Source organism: Anabrus simplex, chromosome 8, assembly GCF_040414725.1.
Source record: "Anabrus simplex isolate iqAnaSimp1 chromosome 8, ASM4041472v1, whole genome shotgun sequence".
Taxonomy (NCBI): Eukaryota; Metazoa; Arthropoda; class Insecta; order Orthoptera; family Tettigoniidae; genus Anabrus; species Anabrus simplex.
Window position 1 is genome coordinate 77,068,458 of NC_090272.1, and position 25,070 is coordinate 77,093,527.

General features: G+C 38.5%; 1 protein-coding gene across 6 annotated transcripts in view; it reads right to left on the bottom strand.

Annotated features, from left to right (window-relative positions):
* The window catches only part of LOC136878800 (tudor domain-containing protein 7), a 299,722-nt gene that overhangs the window by 246,001 nt on the left and 28,651 nt on the right, over positions 1 to 25,070 (bottom strand). The window lies entirely within an intron of this gene.

Genomic DNA, 25,070 nt, shown 5'->3' on the forward strand with positions numbered 1-25,070 from the left:
TAGCGGACTTCATTGGGCCATCTTCTTTTAATGTGCAGTGTTTGTAGAGAAGTTGGATATTATTAGCAAGATTCGTTGTTGTTAGAACATACTGAATAACATGTGGGCTGGTCTAAAGGGAACGATCAAATTCTAGCAGATGTTATGAAGAATGAGAAGCCGAATGTATGTCGAAAGTCTGTAAAAAGGAAAACGTTCTTATTTAAAATGAGGGAAATGACAAGTGGAACTAATTCAATAACAACACTTACTCCATAGACCGCTGAGATGTTAACTTCTCGTGTTGAGTGCTTTAGGACAACTGGCGATCGCCAAGGTCCTACTTAATGGAAATTCTAAGTTCCCATGGAGGGAATTAGATATTTTTCCACCAATAGAGCATATCCTACTTCCTACTTCTCGTGCTGTAAACGTGAGGTCTTATTGGAGCGGGGCAGACCTGGGCAGGCGGAGCTAATTGCTTGTTGGTTGCATGTGGGGGAGAGTTATTGGTGTCGAAGGGAGAGGAGGGGAGTAGCGTGTTTGTCGATTTGATATCAGTGTTTGTTTACTGATTTCGCATTTAAAATTTTAAAAAAATTATTATCTTGTAGATTTAATTTTTGAAATAAGATTGGAATCTGTTCATAAAGAGGGTTTTTTTAAAATCTGTAACATCATTCAGGTTTTGGATTTTATTGAACTGTTGGTCCAAGAAAATATATAAGGTTTCATTCTCTGTCATAAGCCTACCTTTTTCGATTCTTTTTATCATTTTTAGGTCTTGTTCTATTGTAGTAAAATGGTGACCCGTGTCTCTCATATGGTTGCTCATCGCAGAGAATTTATTCTTTTGGGCATTAAATTGTTCAGTGTATCTAGTCGAAAATCTTCACCCTGTTTGACCAACGTATGAAAATTCACAATCTGAACACTTGAGTCTGTAAATACCTGATCCAGAATAACAAGTATAGTTAACTGAGTTGTGATTGAAAAAAATTGAGTTTTGAAAGCGATTTTGATTTTGTGCTTTTTCAAAGGGTTAACAATTTGATGAATACAGTAATTGGGTTTGTGTATGTGAATGTTACGTACCTTGGTTTTCTGGGTTTGTCCAGAGAAGGATTAGTGGCTAATTTTAGTTTTACCTTGTTAATGATTTTATTGAACATGTTGGGATTAAACCCATTGAAATTATTTAATGTCAAGAATTATTACATGAGCTTACGTATCAAAATAGGAAAATTGGGCAAGGACATTAACTTCATCAGAAAGTGCATCATAAATAATTTGACTCCGAATTTCTTAAAAAACAAAAGACGACACATCCTACCACATCAGAGAAAAGTGCATCAAAGAACCAATAAGCTTTGGCTCCAAAATGAACTGAAATTTTTATATAAGAACAAATCTTTTCTAAACAACCGTTTGTACAAAACTCATCTCGAAGTCACCAAGATGATGTCAGCTGCACAGTGGAACATCTTTCAAGATAAAGTTCAAAACACGTTAACTACTATACTTTCTCATAAACAGAAAATTCCAAGTTCTTTCCAATGAGGTCATCTCAGACAACAGGCCGGTTAGAAACGCAACTCCACATAACACACAAATCCAGCATCTAACCCAATTTCACCCGCCTTTTGTCAATCTGTCCAAAACCGACTTCGATCAAGTAGAAATTGACATCCTCTCCAAAGGTTCCAAACTTAATTGGCCCAAAGTTGGCAAAAGTTAATAATAGAGACAGAAGCAGCTATCAGTAAAATACCCATAGACACTCAAGATGAAATCAGGCACGAAGCTAAAAAACAAATAACATTTTCAGTACACCGACTAAAATTATAAATTCATTGCAGCTCGCAAAAAGAAAAAAGATTTGTCAACTCAAAAATAAAATTAGAAACGCAAATATCATTATTACTAAAGCAGATAAAGGTAACGCTACTGTTATATTGGACCAAGCAGATTATATCGCTAAAACAAAAAAAAATTTCACAGATAAAACTTTCACAATTATTGATAAAGACCCAACTCAATCCATCCAAAAATAACTAAAACAGATACTCAAAAACACAACCTGCTTGCTTACTGGTAGTGAAAAGAACAAACTCATCAACATGAACCCTGGCCTGCCGACTGTAAAAGCGCAACCTAAAATACATAAAAACGGAGTTCCTATACGCCCTATGGTAAATTTCAGACCAAGCCCCCTGTATAAAACGGCTCAATTTATTCAACAATTCTTGAGTAAGCATTACACTTCTCAGGCAAACAAATTTATTAAAAACACACTAGAATTAATTAAACGATTGGACAACTTTCAAGTACAACCGCATCATACAATGCACTCATTCGACATTATTAATATGTATACAAACATCAAACAAGAAAAAGGTATACCAATTGTTTTAAATAACCTGCGTACCCATAGCCGACTCAGCCAGCTTGAAATAGACAATTTTATGCCCATTTTGAAGCTTCTAACTAACAGTAATTATTTCACGTTCAGTAAAGTAATATATAAACAAGATGGATTGGCCATGGGTTCTATATTTTTGCTAACATATACTTAGATTTCTTACACAAAAATCGAAAAAGACAAGCAATTTAACAACATAGTCCTATGGTCCAGGTTTGTAGACGACACGTTTATTATCATGGACCAACGTATTACTGACACACATACTACCTTAACACACCTCAATAATATTGATACAGACGTCAAGTTCACAATAGAATCCGAAACCAATAAGGCCCTTAATTTTCTGGATTTAACTATCACTAGACTTCCATATTCGTTTAAATATAAAATTTATAGGAAACCAACACACACAGCTACAACAATTAAGCAAGATTCCATACACCTTCCTAGCCACAAAAGAGCCACCTATAATAGTTTAATACACCGTGCCTTCATACCCATGTCTAAATCAGAGCTAAATAAAGAACTCAACACTACACGTAGTATTGCATTCCATAATGGTTATAATCAAAGTTTTATAGAACGTATAATATACAAATTTAAACACCGACCTAGGTCTAATTTGCAAAAAAAAAAAACAAGAAAAAAAAAAACAAGCCAAAAACCTATGCAACCTTTACGTTCAACCCTGACATTTTCCGAGTAACAAACATTTTTAAAAAGAGAAATGCCAAAATTTCCTTCAGGACTGACAACAGAAATTTCAATATTTTACATAACTCTAAATTGGTCAATGCGTCTGACCCCTTTGATAAATCAGGTGTTTATAGGTTTCACTGTAACGACTGCTCCAGCATATACATTGGGCAAACAGGGAGATCTTTCAAAATCAGATACAACGAGCAAGTAAATGCTATTAAATACAGGAGATTTTCGGCAATAGGTCAGCATATACAGGACTATAAACATGGCTTTCATGGCATCAATAATGATTTGGACATCATTGAAACAATGAACAAAGGTCTACTACTTGACCTTACTGAGCAATGTTTTATTTTATTGGATCAGTATCATAACCCCAACCACAATCTCAATGATCAGTCCGAGAAACCCACAATTTTATTTGATAAGCTTATTTCGGTTATAAATAATTTAAAAATACCTAGAGATCAATCGGTTCACAAAACAATACATAACATGCTGGCTTACTACCCCCATCGGAATCCATGCCCTCCTGACCTACATTCTCCTCCTACCGCAACCTCCCCTCCACCCACCTAACCCATCTCGTCTAACAGCTGACGCATGCGGGCTGCCTCTTGACACTGCATCGCAGTTCCTCACTAACTTTACACTTGTCAACTTGGTGCTTGATGTGAGTTTTCTTCCTTACTAGTCTTTTTACGAATCACTTTTTCTGTCTCCGATTTTGCAATGCTAACATATAGTTCAAAAATTTGTGTCTACTTTTAGGTCCATGTTGGTTCGAGATCGCTCGAAACACATTTAAATCCCCCTGAAAATTTTCAGGCCTACATTAATATTGGATCAACATTGAAATACAGAGCTAATTTTTATAGCACATTATCAAATTAAGCTGTTTTAGAGCAACTGAACAAAGACTGTGACATTAGATTTTTTATTCATACGGAAGAAAGTCTGTACATTATAGCTGGTTCTTAATAATAATAATAATAATAATAATAATAATAATAATAATGTTATTTGTTTTACGTCCCACTAACTACTCTTTTATGCTTTTCGGAGACGCCGAGGTGCCGGAATTTAGTCCCGCAGGAGTTCTTTTACGTGCCAGTAAATCTACCGACACGAGGCTGACGTATTTGAGCACCCTCAAATACCACCGGACTGAGGCAGGATCGAACCTGCCAAGTTGGGGTCAGAAGGCCAGCGCCTTAACCGTCTGAGTCACTCAGCCCGGCAGCTGGTTCTTGGATCACATATTAAGAGGAACTGTTTCTTGCTAGAAAATGGACAATGATAAATTATTCTACCCACATGGAGAGAACATTGTTCTAGAAATCAGCTGTTAGTTCAGTATTTTACAAAATGCCTAAGGACATAAACTTTTAAAGGAATGCTTTTTACTCTTTAAGGCCAATCATACATACTGTACAGCTGTATGAGTTTTGCCTTACAAGAAAGATTTTATTAAAACTGGGTGTTACAATTAGTTTTATAATAGTTATATCAAATCGACAACGCAAAGAGCTCTAAATTTAAAAATGTATATAAATGTCTCATGACGTGTCTATTATCCCACAAAGATTAATCTAGTCTCTGTATTTTAAACACATAGATTTTAAGTCATATACGTCATCGTAAAAACAATTTACAACCTAGTTTAGAATGCTCTGTTCAGGTTCTTAGACTGGTATAAATATTTCATGTAGCTATTTAATAAGCCTTGCAAAAATTTCCTAGGCTAATGATGACACAGGAAGGTGCTGAAACCGGTCCCTAAATGATACATATAAATATGCGATATTTTAATAATCTCACTATTTTATTGTATTGAACAGGTGAAAACTATTATCCTTATCTGAAACCATTGTAACTAGCTATTTCTTTTATTAAATCCAATTTTTTTTAAATTATTTGCCAAAAGAGGAATCTTCAAAGCCCTGTAAACTAAACTATAAAAAGTGGCCTGTTTGTGAGATTTAGGGTGTAGTGAACTTTGTTTTATAGTTGTCGGAGTGAAGGAATGTTTTCTATATATTTGGAAATTGAATTTATCTAAGAATCATGTAATTTTAATGTCTAAAAGGTTTTTTGAATTATGTTCATCTTCATTTATCACATGCAATGCCTGAATATTGGCAGAAAGTAGCTGAGGAGTTAGATAATTCTCATCTATAGCATGCCATTCCTCTGGTTCATAAATTTTCTGATACTGCTGGTATGTAACACACTGGTTCTGGTTCATCATAGTATTCTAGCTATTCAATCCCTAATCTGAGGCACCAGTTAGAATTAGCAGTGTCCACACTTAATGGATTAATGGCAGAGGAGCGTTCACGGCTGTCTGCAGCCTCATCATTCCAGCTCTTAAGCTTTGGACTGTTAGACCAACAGCACAGTACTGTTCGTTAACCCGTGAGAGGGCGCGTAGATCGTTCGAACGTCAGAGGCCGCTCAGTGAGTTTTCCTCCGTGATCATGATAAAGACAAGCAGTGCTTCACTTATGATATATTTTTGTCACAAGTGATATTCCTTTATAGGTGGAGTATTACAGTAACATAAATACTCATAGACATCATACGTCTGCGTTAAACTAATTTTGTTGTACATTTTGTTCAAAAATTAAATCTAGAATTGTTAACATTTATACTAACGGTGTTTTTTTTTATAAAGCAGTGTTATATTTTACAGAAATAGTAAGACATAATTAAAACAACACCAAACAAACAATTATTGCCTACTTTAACAATGCGTGATGTAACTAATTACACAATTACACTGGCAGTTTTCCACAAATTTCTTGAACACTTCCAGAATTGGCACAAGTTTTTCAAGCGATTTTCATTCCTCTCTGCTACTAGATGTAAGAGCTTGTAGTGAGAACTTGAAATGCTTGAGAGCCATACAATTTTGAAAGAATTCCACACTAGAGCCACTGATGCCTAAAGATCTTTCAAACTCAGGTGGGGAGCTTTCAGAATTCCTGACATATACAAAAGACCAAAGACGGCTTGAATTTCTGCAGTTGTAATGTTCAAAGCATCTCTTTCCTGCGAGTGATTGCTTTCATTTTTCCTCTATCCATATGTTTGTAAATTCGGTTAAGTCACTCATCATATCGTCAGTGAGAAAGTTTCCACACATCTAGTGGAGAGCATGCTTCAACGGCTTGTCTCCACATTTGAGGTAAGTGGGTTCGTATTTTATTGCGAGCAAAAGTTCCAACATTTTTAGGCGGTGTGTGAACGTTCTAGTATGTTGTCCTACCTCTTCCAGTACCACACAGGTTGGTTTATTCTATTACTTCATCTGGTTTACCTAGTTCCTGTAATTCAGGAACATAAATTTTGGAATAAGAGTAGTCTTCAAATACATCGGCATCATCATCCGTTGGCGTCTCTTCTGCCTCTTTAGCGAAGAACTGTCTTCGAAATGGACCTTCCCTCTTTGCATTTAGCAGTTCTTGTAGCTCCTCACATTCTACAGCGCCCAACAGTCTCAAAATTCTTTACTTTTCTTCTTCCATGTCAATGCAGAATGTCAGAAAGCACTACACTACTGAAATATTTACACACTGAGCATAAATATTTGCATAATTTCCGTAAAATAAGAGGTCGCACACGGATGAAAACTCCACCTCGCTGAGGAACGTGCAGGGTCGCACACGGAGGAATGCTCCAGGCATTCACAAAAGGCGTGGTCACACAGACGACGTTGCTGGACTAAAACTTCCCCCACCACTAACAAAGAGTTTGAGGAAAAGGTATTGAAAGGGACAGGCTGTAAGCACAATCCTATGACATTACACATTCGTAATTATTTAGAGCCCAGACAAAAAAGTTAAAAGTGAGAAAATGTACGATTTTTCATTTGACTGAGTATTTCGTATAATAGCACTGCTTTTAAACGCGACATTCCTACTGATGTCAATGTAATGACCTATGTTGACTTCAGTTGGGAAAACCATCAAGAGTCTTTCTAAGGATGTACAAAGGCAGGTGGAGAGCGAGTATCTGCCGTTCCAACTCAATTGTGACTGGCAGCAGACACGTTGGCCTGCCATTACACTGAAAATTCCATAACACAATCTTCACATGAGGAAAGACGTATGGTGAATTCCCAATCGCATTTCTGGGGTAACATTAAGAACTATGCAATTTAATACAATCTTACTCACAATGCATACGCTACTTAACCTAGAATTCCGTACCAAACAATGGGTACATCAGCTAGTAATTATTAAAATCTGTGTATAAGCTACAATTATGAGCCCTGGTTACACTTCATTTCTGTGAAAACAGCACTTCAATAGTACTTTCCACTTCAGAAATATTTGGAGTGCAAGGTTTAGGTAATTCACCCTGTATATGACCGACATCATTCCATCCTGAGTACATACTAGGGTTTTCATGTTTATTTCTGTCAGCCTGACCACTTTCCATGCAATTCCAAAATTGTTCATAATCTCCTATAGCTTATTTCTGTCTAGACTATGCCTGTTTAAAATCAACAAACAGCAGACGATGAAGCTGTTTGTCATAATCATAACACTTCTCCAATATGGTACTTGCTGCAGAGTGAAAATCTGGTCCAGTGTCGAGTAGTTTTTCCTAAATCCTGCTTATTCATACACAGCTCCAGTCCTCTAGCTAAAATCTTTCCAAATACTTTGTATGTTCCATCTAATAAGTTCAATTTCCACTTACTTACTCGTCTCCTTTCTTGTGAATGGCGCACATTACTCCCACAGTCTAATCCTTTGGCATTTCCACCTTTGTCCATACTTCACTTATTAAATCATAGATAGCCTTTTCTCTCTCCACCATATTTTATGAACTCTCATTCAATCTCATTTTCCCCTGGTACTTTATTATTCCTTGAACCCCAATGTCGACAGCCCTGAAAATGGTTTTCCGTGGTTTCCCATTTTCACACCAGGCAAATGCTGGGGCTGTACCTTAATTTAGGCCACGGCCGCTTCCTTGCCACTCCTAGCCCTTTCCTGTCCCATCGTCGCCATAAGACCTATCTGTGTCCGTTGCAACGTAAAGCAACTAGCAAAAAATATATATATATGTATATTATTCCTTAACGTTGTATAACCAAATTTTTATTCCACAAGAGTTATTTTATGTGCCAGTAAGTCTATCGACAAGAGGCTAACATACTTGAGCACCTCCAAAACCACTGGACTAAACCATGACTGATCCCGACAACTTGAGCTCAGAAGATCAGTCCATCTGAGCTACTCACCCCAATGTTATACATTCTGATTGCGTTCCTAACTTCTAAACTTGGCAGCAGTTATTCTTCGTCATCTAATTAACTTCTTTGGTACTGTATGATGGTCGTCAGTCTTCACTCAGTGAATCACAACTGAGCACGTTCTTAAAGTACTCGGGTAGGAGGTTGGCAGTTGTACTTGTCGTAAACCACGTTGCTTGGTTAGTCCCTGAAGTGATGACTCAGTGGAGTGTATTTACAAAGATTCTGCTTGAAATGACTGTAAAAGTCTCTGGAGATATTTTTAGTGAAGCCCTCTTCTATCCATTGGTTCTGTGTGAAGGTTCATTTGATTCCTGGGGATTATCTTGGCCGGGAGCTTCCCTTATTTCTCCCAGTTTTCCCAGGTCTTCTGGCAGTTCAATCTCAGCCATGCTGTCTTTCTTTGGGCTACTGTATAATTGCAGTCTTGCTTCCTTCTGAAAGGATTTCACGTGATTAAGGCCTCCTTCAGATCTGCTGCACTTGCTCTACAACTTTTTGATTGTTCTTAAGTAATTTTCTGCTGAATTTGACTGTCCCAGGATCTTTGTGTCATCTGGTTTTTATGGGCAGGAGTCCCAGTTTGATCTTTGAGAGATATCCAAATTCAGACTGGTGCCCCTCAGTACCTTTAAGTTTTGATCTCCCTACGGGACTTCCTTGAAATAGTGTATACATGGTCTATCTGGAACTCGCCCAGGTTAGTTTTGGGACAGATCCAGGCTTTCTGTTTCCTTGACAATTGTCTGAAGACAATAGTCTGTCTTGTTGAACGTCCTATACAGCTCCACCAATCATTCTCTATTGTGGTTAGTACACTTGTGCACCAGATAGTTGCCCACTATGTTCCTGTATTTCCTCTCTCCTCCCAATTGGGCACTGAAATTACCTAGCAGTAGCCCTAGCTAGCACCCCTAATAGAGAGGATGGATACTAGACTGCTGGGGAGACCTAAAGTCAGTAACTGAGTCTTGTATCTTGTGGCAGACTATAAATACCATACCTAAGCGGAGTTCATTTTGCAATATCCATTGGCCCACTTTTCCTTCAAAAATTCCGTAGCCTTTTGACTCAAAAGCATGATAGTCGGTGAACCTAGTTTCCTGTAATACTCTCAGTAAAATGTCAAGCAGTGTTAATCTGCCATTCAGAAGTTTCAGCTTACTCACATTGAACAATGAATTGGCATAAAATGTTGCAGAGACGCTTCGCTGGGGTAGTGCATTTAGCGAAACTTTCCCCCCGACTCAGTTGAAGATAACTCTTCAGGTGATAGTGATGAGTCAATGTCCATGATAAAATCCAGGTTGTTAGCCTATATTTATTATCTACGGTTGTCTACCCGACAAAGATAGGCTTCCCTACACATTATACAGCTCTTTCTGACCCTTTTTTTTTTTTGGTCAGGTTTTTCCTTCCCCTCCCCTCTATGCTAAACTGGTGTTATATTTCAATGAAACTTTTTTACATGTGATCATTATTTGTATATATTTTTATGAAAAGGAAATATTAAGCGTATATACAAGACTCATAGACGAAAGTTGGAAGACTACGAGATGAGCTGAAATAGGACAATTAATTAAACATAACATATACTGGCTACTCTCTCTCCTGTTGTTGCTGTTTGTAATGATTGGTGTTCATCATAGCAGCCATTGCATCAACAGTGATTATCTTAACAAACCAGTCATTAGCTGTAAGCCCTGCTTTTACACTCATTCGAGGGCTGTTTGAATATGCCAAGATGATATGACAAGTATCTTTATTAATTTTATTGGTTTTACATCCTACTATTTTTTAATGGTTTTTGGACATGCAGAGGTGCTGGAATTTTACCCCACAGGAGTTTTTACATTCCAGTAAATCTAATGAGATGCAGCTGTTGTATATGATTACCTTCAATACCACTGAACCAAGCTGGGAGTGAACCCACCAGTTTGGGCTGACACCCAGCCTGGCATGGCAAATATCATAACTACACTAACATAAATTAGATAGGTGGGTGTGAATAGCTCAGTGGCCTAGCTGCTGCAACCCGGAAGGCTGAGGTTCGAATTCCAGTCGATCCTGGGACGAGATTTTCATCTCAAAAATCATGTGGCGTCACGAAGGGGATCCAGCCTTAAACCTATGGGCAAAATCAAAATGAGCTTGGGTGGCTCCACTGATCCTGGAAATACCTGGGATAAGCTGAAGATGGAATGGGATATGGCTTTTAATGCCGGGAGCAACCAAGGACAAGTTCCACTCACCAGATGCAGGCCTTTTGATTTGATGCCCGTAGGCGACCTGTACGTCGTAATGAGAATGAATGAACCAATCATGGTTAAAATTCCTGACCCTGCCAGGAATCGAACCTGGGACCCCTGTGACCACAGGTCAGCACGCTAACCCTTTAGCCACGGAGCCAGACATCTGAAGATGAAGAAAGAAATAAAGAAAAAAGAAAGAACTAAAATAAATTAGATTATAACTTTCAGTATTATAATTGCTCATGAAATTACTACGGACTTTCATTAAAAGTGACTAACTTCATCATTGGTTCCATACTAACTTGACAATTAGTAACATTCAGTCTATTAAAGACAGATTCAATGTTAAAAATAGACTTCCATGATCTTGAATTGTGGACGATCAAAAATGTAAAATATTTCCTAAAAAGTCTTGACACAGCAAGGAATGTAACCGCTCAACGTAGAGTGCCGTACACTGCATGCTGACTCCCTAACGCACTGTCGCGGAGTGACGTGCAATGCACGTTCATAGCAGTTTCTGCTTTGTGCTTCTATTTAGCGAACAGTTCTTGAACTATCAGAAATGTAATGAGATATATCTATAGACAAAGCATCGATCTTTCATTTGATGTGTATATCTATCGAGTTTTTATCAATTACGTATGATATATCGCATCTGAAATAGCAACAAGTTCTGTTGTTGACACTATAGCAGCTAAGCATTTTTTCGTGATCGCGGATGCGAAAATTAACGATGTTATAGCAAATGATGATAAAGAAAGTTCCGTTTTGATAAACGAGGACTAGATTATAGAATCTGAGAATAAAAGTAGTGATAATGACAGCGATATCATTTGTGATACGCGGGAATATATCACTGGTGGGTTTGTTTGGGAAGACGTGGATAATTACAGAGGGCAAAGAGGGAAAATCATGACAGATTATGGGCCTCAGAATACTGCAAAGAATGGCTTATATCCCATGAAAATTTTTCAGTTAATTTTTACTGTCAAGTTTGTAAGGATGGTAGTAGAACAGGCAGATATTTATGCTCAACACCTGCAGTCACATTGTATGTTATTTCTGTTCCAATAGAGGGTAAATTAATGGGTACCAGGTACTGTGAAAAAATGTATGTGGTTTTTGTAGTTTATATGTTAATAAGCAAAGTACAGAAACCTATACTGAAATCTTATTTATCAGAAAACTGGGTACTAGCTACTCCTATATTTGGTTGAGCCATATCCCTTGTTCAATTTGAAAGCATTGCAAGATTCCTCCAGTGCACTGACCTTAGGTAATTCTGGTAACATATGCTGTATGTGTGTTTATGCATTAATAACAAACTGAAAATTTTAATCTAATTCACTGAACCGTTCATTAGATATGCTCGATTAACTAAAAGCCTGCATTCATAGCATGCTTGGTGCTATACTCCTCCCGCAGCACAGGGTAGCCATGTAGTGAAAGTCCTCCCACGCCGAGACGTTAATATTATACATAAGACTAGCTGTTACCCACGGCTTCGCTCACAAGATTTCGTAATTTGATCAAAATTACTTGTTCCTCGGTACTGCACTCAGGCATTATCTGTAAATCCCTAAAGTATAAAAACTCACTGAAAAATTGCATTTCGTACTCCTTGTAAACCATGTTTGTGGCATTGACTTTTGGGGCTAAGATGACCAGGCTACTGGCAGACCTAAATCTGGAACATTCGACGTGGAACTCAGTATGTGAGAAAAAGTCCTCTCTTATGTCGAAAAAGAAAGTTCCAAATGCCAATTTTCATGTCTGTAGCATCTTAGTTTTTGAGATATAAGTATCCTCATAAAGAGAATTCAACTCCTTCTTCACTTATTTTCGATCTACAGCTTAAGTTGATTTTCCGAAAACAAAAAGTACGTGTTCCTTTACCAATTTTCACGTCTGTAACATGTTAAGTTCATGAGATATACTGTAGACATACTCATTTTAGAAACTATCCCACTCCTAGGGTTCCGGCTTTCATTCCAGGCTGGCTCGGGGTTTTTAACCGTGTGTGATTAATTCTTCTGGAAATTACAATAAATAAAATTTTTAATGTCCACCTATTCAATACAATAATAATGTTGTTACTATGTTATTAACATATTAAAGATGTTAATTAACAATAATTACTTTGTCTTTGACAGTGTAATTTATAAACAAAATGGGCTAGCAATGGGGTCTCCAGCCTCGGGGATTCTAGCAGAAATTTACTTGGATTTTTTGGAGGATTCTGTATTAGATAACGGAAACATGTTTAGTAATATACATTATTGGTTTAGATACATGGACGATGTTTTTGTAGTTCTAGATGAGCAGATAACAGATGCAATTGCCACCTTCTGTCTGTCTGTTAGGTCATCAGCCCAGAGGCTGGTTGGATCCTCAAATAGCATCACCAAAGGTTATGCAGTTATAAGGAAACTCCAAAAACCAATGGCAGCACCAAAATGAGGCGTACTAGGAAAACTTAATAACATAGACCCACACATTAAGTTCACATTACAATCGGAAAAGAATGGATCAATTATTTTTTTAGATTTAACTATTAACAGACAACCTTCAGCTTCCACGTTTAACATTTACAGAAAGCCCACACAGACTAATGTTACCATAAGACATTATTTAGCACACCCACAAGCCCAAAAAAGAGCTACATACATTAGTCTAGTAGATCGTGCTTTTAGGATCCCAATGTCTAAAGCTGACTTAAACAAGGAGTTGAATACCATCAGCTCTATAGCTTATGCTAACGGCTAAAAAGATTCTTTCATTAAACGTATAATCAGTAAGATTAAACATCGTCCGCAAACCACGCTTAGCAGAGATAAACCCAGTTACAATTCCTATTCAAACTTCACATTTAACGACAATTATAAAGTCACTAATATATTTAAAAAGAATAAAGTAAAGATATCTTTTCGTACTGGTAACAGGACTACTGAGGTCCTACATAATGCAGCCACTATAAATAAATCCAATCCTTATCTCAGATCAGGAGTTTATGGATTTCAGTGCAATGACTGTAGCAGCGCCTATCTTGTACAAACTGGGCGCAACTTTAAGATAAGATATGCTGAACATGTTAATGCCGTGAGATACAATAGATTCTCTGCGGTAGGTCAACGTGTCCATGAATTAAATCATAATTTCACAAGCTGGGATCAAGACATTAAAATACTAGAGACTTTAAGTAAAGGACCGTTGCTGGATGCTACTGAATTATGTTACATCTATCTAGACCAGTATTTCAATGCAAATCTCAATCTAAATTATATATCCGAGACACCGAACGTTCTCTTTGATTTCCTTATAGCATTTTTCAAAAATGTTCAAATTCCAAACAAAAATTTAATTTTACGTATTATACGCAACAAGTTTTCCCAACATTCGTTTCGTAGTCCACGCATACCAGATCCCCTCCACACGCCCGCCCCGCACGCCCTGCTTTGGTCTACCCCTATCGCCCCTCCCTTGTCCCGTCCAGATATGCACACTTGACGCGAGCTGTTCATTGTTTACTGCACGCTACTTGCATAACGATCAGTCTACGGCCGCATGAGGTGAGTCTTGCATACATTTAAATTATTGAGTAGAGCCTCAACACTTTCCGCTTCGAATCGTTAATAGAGGTTTTTATTTATTTTTCACAGGTTCCACATTTGAACTAAGAAACATAGATCTTATATACACCTTAAGGTGCTATTCATATGTTTCCACCTCATAGGCCTTAGATACAGAAGAATTCCATTACACCTAGTTTTATCCAGCAATATTCACGATTTTTAAAATGACTCTGCAGTTTATGAACCATAGTTGAATGGACACAAAATGTTTTATTATTGTAAACAGCTCACCAAATTTAATGAACTCACTACTGTATGTCCACAGGGACATCAATCAACTTGAGAACTGTTCAGTAGTTATATGTTTGACTCGCAAATCTTCTACTTGTTCAACAAGTTTTTACTAGGTGTCATTGTTTATATTGTAGATATCATAGGGTTTTATATTACACACAATTTAAGGTCTATCATGAGTTTTATATAATTTACCTATTTTCCGTTTCTTTGTACAGCTGAAGATGACACAAAAATACGTCGAAACTAGTACTATATATAATTAGTATGTTGTAATTACATCTATATAACATTATTATTGTATTGAATAGGTGGACATTAAAAAGTTTATTTATTATAATTCTCAGTTCAATACGGACAAAAAATGAAATTTCTTACGTTAACTAATTCTTCTGGCTCGGGGACAGGTTGTTTGTGTTTGTCCCAACACTCTCCTCTTCATATTCACTCAACACATGACATTACCGACCACAACAGGAACACACAATAACATTTACTGCGCTACACATAGGGTTGCCATCAGGAAGGGCATCCAGTCGTAAAACAGGGTCAGATCCACATGTGCGACACAGTTCGCACCCGCAACCCCAAAGGTGTGGGAAAAGAGGTAGGAGAGGATGATACTCATTTTAAAAATTCACCTGCTTTTTTTTTTATTCTTTTCACCCCCTTAAATGGATTTTCAAAAAAATGTGTTCATTTATTTTCAGAGGATATTCCAAGTACCAAATTTTAAAATCTGTAACATCTTCAGTTTCTGAGGTGTATGAATCCTCATAAAGAATCCAACTCCTTCCTCACTTCTTCCCCCACCCCCCTCACTCCTTAAGTGGATTTTATAAAAACAAACATTTGTGTTCTTTTATTTTTAAAGGAGATTCCAATTACCAATTTTCATGTCTGTAACATGTTAGGTTTTTGTGTTATATTGTAGACTAGCTGTTACCCATGGCTTCGCTCGCGAGGATTTGGTAAGTTGATAAAAATTAACTGTTCCTCGGTACTGCACTAAGACATAATCTGAAATTGCCTGAAGTATAAAAACTCAAAGAAAAATTGCATTTCATTTACCCAAGAACCTTTTTGTAAACCACATTTGTGGCATTGCCTTTTGGGGCTAAGAGAACCAGGCTACTTGCAGAGCTAAATCTGGAACAAGTGACATGGAACTCTACATGTGAGAAACAGTCCTCTTTCAAGTCGAGAAAAAAAAGTCTCTTTATTTCTAAAGGGGATTTCAAATACCGATTTTCACATCTCAAACATCTTAGTTTTTGATGATATAAGTACCCTCATAAAGAGATTTCAACTCCTCCTTCACTTATTTGCGATCTCCAGCTTAAGTTGATTTTCCAAAAACAAAAAATTTGTGTTTCTTTGTTTTTAAAGAGGATTACAAATACCAGTTTTCATGTCTGTAACTGTTAAGTTATGAGATATACTGTAGATATACTCATTTTAAAAACTGCCCCACTCCTTGGCTGAGTGGACAGCGTTGAGGCCATCGGTTCACAAGGTTCCAGGTTCGATTCCGGGCTGGGTCGGGGATTTTAATCGCGTGTGATTAATCCATCTGGCTCGGAGACAAGTTGTTTGTGTTTGTCCCAACACTCTCCTCTTCATATTCACTCAACACACCACATCACCGACCACAACAGGAACACGCAATAGTAATTACATCCCTACACACGGGGTTGGCGTCAGGAAGGGCACCCAGCAGTAAAACAGGATCAACATGTGGGATACAGTTTGCACCCGCAACCACACAGCTGTGGGAAAAGCGGTAGAAGAAGAAGATGATAATTTTAAAAATTCACCAGCTTTTTTTATTTTTTTATTTTCCAAAAAAAAGTGTGTTCATTTATTTTTAAAAGAGATTCCAAGTACCAGTTTTAACGTCTGTAACATCTTCAGTTTCTTAGATATATGCATCCACATATAAAGAATTCAACTCCTTGCTCACTTCTTTTCAACCCCTCACCCCTTAAGTGGATTTTCTGAAAACAAAAATTTGTGTTCCTTAATTTTTAAAATAGATTCCAAATACTAATTTTCATGTCTGCAACATGTTAGGTTTTTATGATATATTGCAGATAATCTTGCTGTTGTAAGAATACTAGAGCTGAATGTCTGCAACATGTTAGGTTTTTATGATATATTGCAGATAATCTTGCTGTTGTAAGAATACTAGAGTTTTGGCAGTTCATTTCTTAATCAGATTCCTAGAGCAGGGGTACTGTGGTGCCAATATCTCTATAACGGTTGGTTTTAGGGCCTTAAAACATGGTTTTCGGGCCCATAGGGCTTAATGAGTTTTGTTCCTTGCATCAAGGGGCTTAAAATGAGCTTTGTCCCGTCCTTGTACGACAAATTTGATATTTTGCCTATATTAGCCTATTATATTTATATCCCCCCCATGCCCCCCACCTCGAATTGTTGTGAAATAAAATACAGCCCATGTCCCTCAGGAATAAAGAATATTTACATTAGTAAAAGAATTTTTAGAATCGGTCCAGTAGTTCCTGAGATTAGCCATTACATACAAACAAACTTTACCTCTTAATATATTAGTATAGATGAAATTCTGGACATTTTTTCATCCTAATCATTCCACTGGTGGAATACACAATATAGAACAAGGATCTGTACTTAAAAGTATCAAAATTCACATGTTTTACTGTAACTCGTCTGACTTCCTTCAGTTTTTCTTGATTATTTTTTTGTAGTGGTTTTGAAGTTGCCCTGTTACATGAAAAGTTGTTGGCGACGGAAGAATGGGAAGGTCTACGATGGGAAGTTAGTGCCCATAGCCTTAATTAGGCCCCAGCATCTGACGGTGTAAAAATGGAAAACAACAAAAAAAAAAAAAAAAAAAAAGAAACCTCTTCAAGGGTGCCGACGGTGGAATTAAATTAATTCAATAAATTATATAAATCATATCATATATTATACATCCATCCTTACGTATAGCTTGGAAACTACCACGTTAATGAGACAAGTCAACTCAAAACTCCAAGATGCAGAAATGAAGTTCCTATGCACCATGATACAGAAGACCAGGAAGGACAAGTTCAGGAATGAATAAGTATGAGAGGAGGTGGGAATAGGAGACTCCCTACTATATAGGATTCAGCAAGCAAGACTGAAGTGGTTTGGCCATGTAAGAAGGATGAGTGCAAGCATGGCTGCAAGAAGAGAACATGAAAGAGAAGTAAAAGGAAAAAGACCAGTGGACAGACCAAGAAGAAAAGGGACAGATCTGGTGAAGAAAGATGTCGAGGAGAGGACAAGATTGGGAGTTTATGAGAGAACAGTGGTTCATGGACAAAGATGGAGGGGCTCGTACACCACACCCGGGCAACTGGAGATAGTCAATGATGATGATGATGATGATGATGAATTCAATAAATTTACTCATTCGGGACAAATAATTCAGGTTTCCTAAGGGAATTTATATCCATAAAGAGACGAAGTCTCTCATAGTGCATTGGCACTGCCGGTAGCTTCAAATAGCCCTACCTAACAGACAGAAAATTTCAAGTAGACGTACACAACACTATCTAGTACGCGAAATATTAGAGCGGGTGTAGCCCAAGGATCACTAATAGGACCGATCCTATTTGTCCTGTATACCAATGATATGCCAACAGCAGAGCTCGCCACCATGTACCTCTATGCGGACGACACAGCAATAACCGTCCAGCACCCCCAGCTCCTGAGCACAAGAAAGAGGCTCCAGGTAGCGCTGCACACACTGGAACCGTGGCTCACTAAATGGTGCATAAAAGTCAACGTAGAGAAGTGCCAAGCAGTGATGTTCGCACACAAAAACAGGCGCACACACCAACCCGCCAACATCAAACCACTGACATTATTCAACAAACAAATAAACTGGCACGAAAGAGCTAAATATCTAGGGGTAATCCTGGACAAAAAGCTAACGATGCTACACCACGTACGAGACTTACGGCGAAAAGTCCACATACAGCTCGTCAAACTGTACCCCATACTAAACAGCAAATCTAGCACAAACACAAAGGTAGCAGTAAACATGTACAAAGCCTTGATCAGGCCAATCATCATGTATGCTGCCCCAGCATGGGGATACACGGCCAAAACCAACATAAACAGCCTTGAGTGCATACAAAACAAACGCCTGCGAGCAGCGGCGAAACTCCCTTACGGAACGGCAACAAGGGACCTACGCACCACAACAAACACTCGCTCTATACGACACCACATAAGAAAGCAAGCACTTCAAATGTACACCAAGGCATGGGGCAACAGGATCAATCCCTTAATCAGGAGTATTGGAAGGTACGACCCAGACCAATACAAAAAGTACCCCACGCCAAAACAAATACTATTCAGCCACAGGAATAGAAGATAAAAGGATACCCTCAAATCCTTCTACAGCATCTACATCACTAAAATATACATACCAACACCACTCAAACATCACTCTAAAAAAAAAAAAAAAACTATATAAAATGTACATAATATGTTTTCCCACATCCTTGTATTACTATATTCGTATGTTTCAGCAACGCGAGTAGTAAACAGGAGACCTCCCACTCAAGAAGCGTACATGGACAACAATCGCACAAGATTGGCTACAGCGACAGGAGAGCGGAACGCCGAGCCCGCACTCAAACTCAGTGTACAGTAATCATAATAATATCAAGCATGTATGTATGTATGTATGTATGTATGTATGTATGTATGTATGTTCTTGTATGTTTATGTTTATTTTCAGATTAGAAGTAACATGAGTGAATACCACCACAATAACGGGACACACCCAATGGATGAGGGAAGAAGAAGACGTCGTTAAAGAAGACGTTAGCCCCAGCTACACAGCTGGCTTGGCTCATCCCTTCTCCGCAAACAGAGGCTTGGCACCAGGGAACAATGGCAGCTGGACAATGGGACTTTTCCTGTGTCCCAAAGCCCAGATGTCATTGGACCCGCGCATGGAATCCCGCAGTGCCAAGAAGGCTGATCCCCTATAACAAACAATATGGTAGGAAAATGGACATGACTTGTGCATGATACATACTCCTCACTAACACAACCTGGAAATGTCCAGCCCACATCCTTGCATGTCCTATCTTCAAAATGTCAGGTTTTACATGTAGGCATCTTTCTATTTCCACCTATGTGGTTTTGTCCTGACCCTTACTACCTGATTACACCTCTATTGATACCCACCACCACATCTGGCCTGGTAGCATGCTGAGCATGGGGACAGGCAGATACTCCTGTAGTATCACACTTCCACTCCTCCCTGCTATCTTTCTCTTCTTAGAACTAATAGCATGTCAGAGGCCATGTAGATTGAGTCGATGGTCACGCGGGGGGAGCGAGCTCCCCCACCCCCCTCCTCCTGAAAAACACCCCTCCACGTTATGCACTAGCCATACATCTTGGTAGGTGTGCTATTTACCAATGACGAGCCGAAATTAGCACACTGGGGTGAATCGTTGGCAGTAGTACAACATCACAATCAAAAGAAATCAATGGTCAGAGAGACGTATTTCCGACTTGAGTACATGGCGACGGTTGTACCCATCATTGCATGTTAATGAATGCGGTGAATGCGGAACTCTTGACGGTTGTACCTGTCATTGTTAGCCAGAAAATGTATAAAGTCCAATAACGCACCCATTATATTGGTGGAATTCAAACTCCCACTTCTGACAAATACAAGATCACAGCTATGAAACCGAAAACACTTGGTGTGTTGATTTCTATTCTCTCCACTAATTCCCTATTGCTCAATTTTCCCCTTTGCTCAGTCAGTCCACTAATTTCCCTGATGTTATGCCACATAATCATCCTATTTCTTGTGAATCTGAGGTAAAGTGTAGATATCTTTATATTGCTGCGAATCTTCTGTAGGGCATTGTTTCTCCAAATATAGGGGACTCCACAACCCTTCATTTAGTCCAATAACTTTGCTGTGTTGATTTCTTTGACTGTGACATCAATATACAAAGAGCAAAGTGAGCTTTTAGATCATCTGGAGTGATTGGGAACCAGCGATCTTAGTCATATGACTTTTTTTTTTCATTGGATAGTTTTCAACAGAATCAACAATTTTATTTCCATAAGCATTGGTTTCCTTACAAATTACCTCCCAAAAAGTCTCAGTAAGAAACCGACTCACAACTTCATATTCTGTAACATTATCACCCAGATGACTATAGTATTCAGCTCCCCAACTGCACATGCATTGCCTTTCGGAACATTACTGGCCAAATTCCAGTTCCAATTGTTTGATGTGGTGAGGTTATGTATGGAGTTATCTTCAACCTCGCTATCGCTTTCACGAGCAGAGTCATAGTTCTCAGACGCACTGCTAAAATTACTATCACATAATTCTGAATTACCTTCATCACCACTATCAAGAAGAAATTGCAGAATTATTTCCTCTTCCTCCTTACGATGTTCACACAACATCTTTCTCAGTAGCATTCATTTCATGAACAAGATGGGCAACTTTATAAGCAAAATATACAATGAAAAAATTGCCTTTGGATAATAACATTGGCATGCAAAACATGCTAGCACTATCCAGGAACGTAATTCTAAAGTACAACATCACAATCAAAGGAAATCAATGGTCAGACAGACGTATTTCCGACTTGAGTACATGGCGACGGTTGTACCTGTCATTGCATGTTAAGTTTATTAACAGTGCGGAACTCTTGACGGTTGTACCCATTATTGTAGCGGAATGGGTTAAAATGTAAATATAATCATATTTAATGTAGTAAATTATGTTTCATTTTATTAATTTACTTTATTATACTATTACAACAAAACATTGTCTTTAAAATGTAAATATACTAATATTTCATTCAAAATGCAATTTTGTTCAACCCGCACCAAGCAAGATAGAAATATATCCTGTGTTAAGGTAGATGCTTATTTACTGCATAATTATGTAAAACTGAAAAACTTAAGATCCTAACTTGGCTACCCTCAAGCTGAAGTCCAAACTACACCCTTTGTCAGAAAAGTTGCAGGACAAATGTATTTCTGAGGTTGCAAAGGGAACAAAGGAACAAATGTTATGTTACCTAGTATGTGTACATTCTGAGATGGCCTTGGCCATGTTTCCATGCACACACACTAGGTAGCAGGGCTGTGCTTAGCAACACACTGTTTAGTTTAATGACGGTGACACAATGGACACTGACTGTGAACAAAGAGTGAACATTAAATTTTGCGTTAAGCTCAGGAAAACCCCTAGTGAAACGTTGACAATGATTACACAAGCATATGGAGGCAATGCACTGTCAAGAAGTCATGTGTTCGAGTGGCACAGAAGGTTTCGGGAAGGCAGAGATACAGTGCAAGACAATCCCAGAACTTGCCGCCCGTCTACAGCACATTCCAATGCAAATTTGGAGCATGTAAGAAGACCGTTGTGTAACTGTGCTTGCAGTATCAGAAGAGATTTGAATTGTGATGTGTCATAAGATTTTACACGACGATTTAGGAGACCGGAAACTGAATGCAAAACTTGTCCCGCACACCCTAACAGACGAACGGAAAGAGGAAAGACTAACGAGGGAACTGTACGAAGTCGGACGGCGAATTTCAATTTGATTTTTACATATTTGTGAAGGTCTATTTAAGCTGAAACAGGCAGTGGAAGTCTAATTTTTTGCTGGTCCTTTTTAAGGGGCCATTTGGAAGCTCAAAGTTGGTGGTGCGCGCAAAGAATTGTACAGTTCATGCCGGCACATGTCAGCGCTCACAGCCAGCGGCTGCCTTGCCTCGCCTTCCCTCTCCACTCCTTCGGTTCTCCCGTGTCCCCCACCACATACGGCTGCCTACAATTGTGTACATGGGATTGCGGGTGAAGACTGACGTTAGTTGGGAGATTTTATTTACAAAGATGAATTCATTATGGAATAAATAAACAATAAAAATTGTTTACAAATCACTACTTAACAAACAAATAATACATAATCAAATATCATATGCATCATCATGACATTCAAAGTGTTCAAGAAATGACTTTATTCTAACACAGTCTGGCATTGGTTCATTGTTCATGGCATGATAGTGAAAATCTAACACAAAATGTGAATAACAAAAAACAAGACAACAATGTGCGCACCTTATAAACGAAAAATTAGTACAGTCATTTCCAGCACACTTTTTATCAGTCAATTATGAAAATTTGTTTGCGAGACAGTATGAAATTGTGGTATATTGTCATTAATGGAATAACCACCCGCTTTCCAACCATATTTCAGCATTTGTACAAAACAATCAGCTTGTAATTGGTTATGCGCTAGTATTTGACTAGTTATAATGAAAAGCCTGGTTTAGGGTTTTAATTTTGACTGGCCGTGTAAATTCCTTACCCGGCAAATGTTTCCCATTCGACGGACTAAACATTTTAGTTGTCGGAAGAGTCCAAGATCACACGGCTGGCAAAGATACGTAGTTCCTTTCGGTACATATTCAATTTGTAGATATTTGTTGGTCAGGGATTCAAGTTGTGCATTTTTTCCCTGGCCACTGAATGAATCTATGAGAAGAAGATTTCTTTCGTCTTCCTGTAATTGCGGATGGAAGATGTTTTGAAACCAGTCACGTACATGACCTTTCCCCATTTTCCTGGGAGATGAACAATCAATTACGACATATTTAAAGGCATCCATGTAGGATTTGATACATTCTTGCACTCTAGGTCCAAACTTTCCATTAATTTCTTGGAAAACCATCAAGAACAAACATCCAATTTATCCGGCGTTAGAAATGTGGTACTGTACAGTGTGGGAGTGCGTAAAACTATTTCGGCAAACAAGCGTAACAAGAACGTCTTTCACACCACAAAAATCATAACTTCACTGTGTTGCCATTTCGTACTCAAACCGGGACTGGTCCGAATTTCAGATATTGGCATCCGTTTCTCTTTCTTTTCTTGTAATTCATTAATAAATGTTACAAACTTTTTAGCCACTTCATGTCGTACTTCTTCGTCTGTTTTTGAACGTTTTACTGACTAGTTTGGTTACTTTTTGGAACCAAATTTTCAAACACCTTTTAAGGTTTGTCAAGTATGAATCGCTTTGGAGAGTGTGTTTGAGGCAATACAACTCTCTACCCTCACCAATCCAACGCTCAATGTCCAATTTTGTGACATAAATAACTCATCCTTGCTTTAATGAACTTTTCTTTCACATAAGCTCGAAACCTTGCACATTTCCTAATTTCTCCATTGTGTTCAACGTGGTTGACGATTCCATAAATTTGTCTCTGAGTTGTCTTATACTTCCGTACAGCGTACATAGGTCCTTGTTCCTTTATTTTTTTATACATGTCCAACAATGATTCGGAATCAATCTTCCACTTACTTACAGGGTCTTCCTCGGCCATCACACGACATGTTATCTTCCTCAAACTTATCTCCATGTTTGCGTTTTTTCGGTTCGTATTCTGAATCAACGAAAACAGCTTCTTCCTGCTGAATAAATTCGCATTTTCCCTCCAAAACTGCATCAAACGTTGTCTTTATTTGTATATACATGATTTGCTCTTCATCAGAAAGCTCTGTAGCTTCCTGAATATTAACACCGTAGGCATTAATAAGAGCTGCAATAACGTTGCAAGTGGCCATAACAAAGTAAATAATCCAGTGCGATCTCCTGTATGTGGAATAGCCATCAGTTGTGGAGAACTTGACCGAATAGAATAGGACTCGCCATCCCATATACACAACTGTTGGCAGCCGTATGTGGTGGTGGACAGAGGAGAACCGAAGGAGTGGAGAGGGAAGGCGAGGCAGGGCAGCCGCTGGCAGCGAGTGCTGATGTGTGCCAGCATGTACTGTACAATACAGGGTGTGCACCGTCAAATTTGAGCTCCCAAATGCCCCCTTAAAAAAAGACCAGCGAAAAATTAGACTTCCACTGCCTGTTTCAGCTTAAAAAGACTTTCACGAATATGTAAAAATCAAATCGAAATTCGCCGTCCGACTTCATACCGTTCCTTCGTAAGAATATATCTGCAGAACCAGGCCTACTGGACAGAACCAGACGTTATCCCACACTTCCAACAAAGATTATTGCTGGGGATGAAAGTTGGTGTTACTAGTATGACCCCCACATGAAGCGTCAAAGTGCAGAATGGCGGAGTCCTGGATCACCAGCCTCGAAAAAAGCCAAACATCAACCTTCGAGAATAAAGACAATGTTGATCACATTCTGTGACAGTAAAGGGTTAGTTCACAATGAGTACGTTCCACCAGGTGAAACAGCGGACCAAACTCGTCTTGAAACGTTTGCAAAAAGCAATTTGACATCGCCGCCCTGATTAGTGGTAGTTGCAGGACTAGTTCTTACTACACGAAAATGCAAGACCCATACTGCTTTATCTGTTACAGAGTAACCGGCCAGACATTCTGCCACTGTCGTCCCACATCCACCATATTCGCCTGACCTCTTGCCTTGCGATTTTTCTTGTTTCCGTGTGTGAAACTGCGACTGAAAGGAAAGCTTCATCAAGATATCAGCAGACATGCAACGGGCTGTGATATATGAGCTTACAAG